Source organism: Acomys russatus, chromosome 23 (assembly GCF_903995435.1).
Source record: "Acomys russatus chromosome 23, mAcoRus1.1, whole genome shotgun sequence".
NCBI classification, from domain to species: Eukaryota; Metazoa; Chordata; class Mammalia; order Rodentia; family Muridae; genus Acomys; species Acomys russatus.
Window position 1 is genome coordinate 14,741,734 of NC_067159.1, and position 2,343 is coordinate 14,744,076.

The following is a 2,343-nucleotide window of genomic DNA, read 5'->3' on the forward strand; positions in this document are numbered from 1 at the left end:
TACCACCCTCCACCCTTACAACTTCTCTTCCAACAGAAAAAAATCTCATTGTGGAAGCTGTAGTGTTCTACTGTATGTCCTACAGTATATCCTTTGGTCCACAATTCTTTACTTGCAATTATTCATTACAATGGCTCAAAGGTCTGATACAGGGCATCTGGTTTCTGCCACTCAATGAATAATAGCACCTCACTGGGACTCCTCCAAGATATCTTGTTGATGTCTTGTGTCATGTAGATCCTGCAGTTTTGAATATGGAGGAGCTACCTCAGCAGTTCACCCATGGGTTACATGTTGGGCGATGTCTTCCATCACTCTCACTCCTTGCCAGGCACAGCAGGGGGAGAGTTGGCTCTGGGGTCATGAGAGCAAGGGAACTGGAACTTACTCTCACCTAATGCAGCACTTGAGAGAGAGAGGGCTCTGTATCTTGCCCGGGCAGCAGAGAAGAGCCGACCCTGAATGTGGAGATTGCAGGTGAGCTAGCCCCAAGGGTATAAGAGCAGGAGAGCCAGGCCAGACGGCTAAACAGCTCAGATATCTCTCATGCTCAGATCCAGGGCTTTGAATTAGCTCACCCCAATATCACCCAGTCAATGAACTGCTGTGAGTGTCTGTGGTTGTCTCAGGAGTGATAACAGGAGTGCTATGTCCTGTTCATTCATATGGCACTGAGAAGAGGCATGATCGGCCTACCCTAGGCCTGCATAGCACTGAACCAAAGGTCACCTCAGGCTACCTCCATATCCCAGGACCCTGGCAGCAGACTGATGATTGTCTCCAGTTCCTTTTTTCAGTAAATGTCATCCTACTAATCACTCAGATGTTCACACATCAAAGCATGGAGAATATACATAACCTCTCTCCTCTCTGCCACCTACTGATGCCCATGTGACACAGAAACCATATTTGCAGTACTTCTGGGGGCAGGAGTCTGACTGTTCTTAAAGGCAACAGATAGCAATCTCACTCTATGAGGCCACAGTCACCTTGAAACCTATGAACATTGATGAAAAAAAAAAAACTATATAAAAGACTCAGAAACTCTGAGTGCCACCAGGCTACCTACCAAGGGGAAGTGTTCAAATAGGGGCCATTAGAGTTCATGTCAGAGGCAGTCCCTGATCTTCCTGAAACCATGAAGAATGAGCTGTCCATTGGCTACATCTGAATTGGAGGTCTAAGTTTACTGAATGCATTGTCTTTGTTTGGTACAGCAGTTTGTGCTGTGCTCCCCCATGCCCCGTCCAGATCAGCCAGCTTTGTTGATCTTCTTGGAAGTTCTTGGACTCTCTGGGTCCTTCTATTTCTCAGTTATTCCATACCACCCTCACCTGTAGTTTCAATAACAAGTCTTATCCTCTGTCTCAATCCCCTAGTGAGTGAAGACTCTCAGAGGATATTAGGCTACTACCCAGTCATAAGTGAGTATATACCATGTGTGTCTTTCTAGGTATGGATTAACTTACTCCAGGATGATCAATTTGAGTTCAATCCATTTGCTTGCAAATTTCAAGATTTCCTCGTTTTTAATCGCTGAGTGGTATTCCATATTGTAAATGTACCACAGTTTCTTTATCCATTCTTTTACTGAGGGACATCTAGATTATTTCCAGAATCTGGCTTTTACGAATAATGCCGCTATGAACATAGTTGACCAAATGAGAGGAAGGGGAAGCAGGATCTCCTGATGAGACCTGATAGGCTGTGAACATATGGTTGGTGATGAGGTCCCCTTCTGTCAAAAGTCTAGGGGAGGGGAATAGGGTGAAAGAGAGAATGAGGGAGAAACAGGAAGATAGAAGTAGGGTATAACAGTCAGGATGTAATCTGAGTAAATTATTTAAAAAATAAAAATGAAAAACACTCCACAAAACCAGAAGCCATAATATACAGAGTCCCATAATACTAAAAACAAAACAAAACAAAACAAAAACAAAAACAAAACAAAACCAAAAATGTCTTTGTTCAACATTATGATTCAAAAACCCTCTTGAGGTGCCATTGTGCTTAGTTTGTGTTAGCCATCTACTACTGTGTACGGGGCCAACTTAAAGGTGGTTTGTTTCCTCAATGAGCCTCCCTTTGAGAAAACTAACTTTTCATTTTCAAGTGGATATCAATTGGAGATTGCTTCTGGATTAGGAATAAGTGTGTATTCACATATTTACACGATTTTTACCCCTTTTCTCGATAATTTTTGTACTATGTACATAGCTTTTATAGTAGGAGTGTTTTGCTGTTAATTTGTACACAACTGCTTATTGATAGATGTCTATCTATATAAATGACTATAAACACACACACACACACAAACACACACACACACACAAAGTACTTGCA

At 42.4% G+C, this 2,343-nt stretch overlaps 1 non-coding gene across 1 annotated transcript; it reads right to left on the reverse strand.

The window, feature by feature from the left end:
* Positions 1-799: 799 nt before the first annotated feature.
* On the reverse strand, positions 800-931 carry LOC127206737 (small nucleolar RNA SNORA17). The gene has a single exon (XR_007832841.1). It is a non-coding gene; the product is annotated as a small nucleolar RNA SNORA17 (small nucleolar RNA).
* Positions 932-2,343: the final 1,412 nt, after the last annotated feature.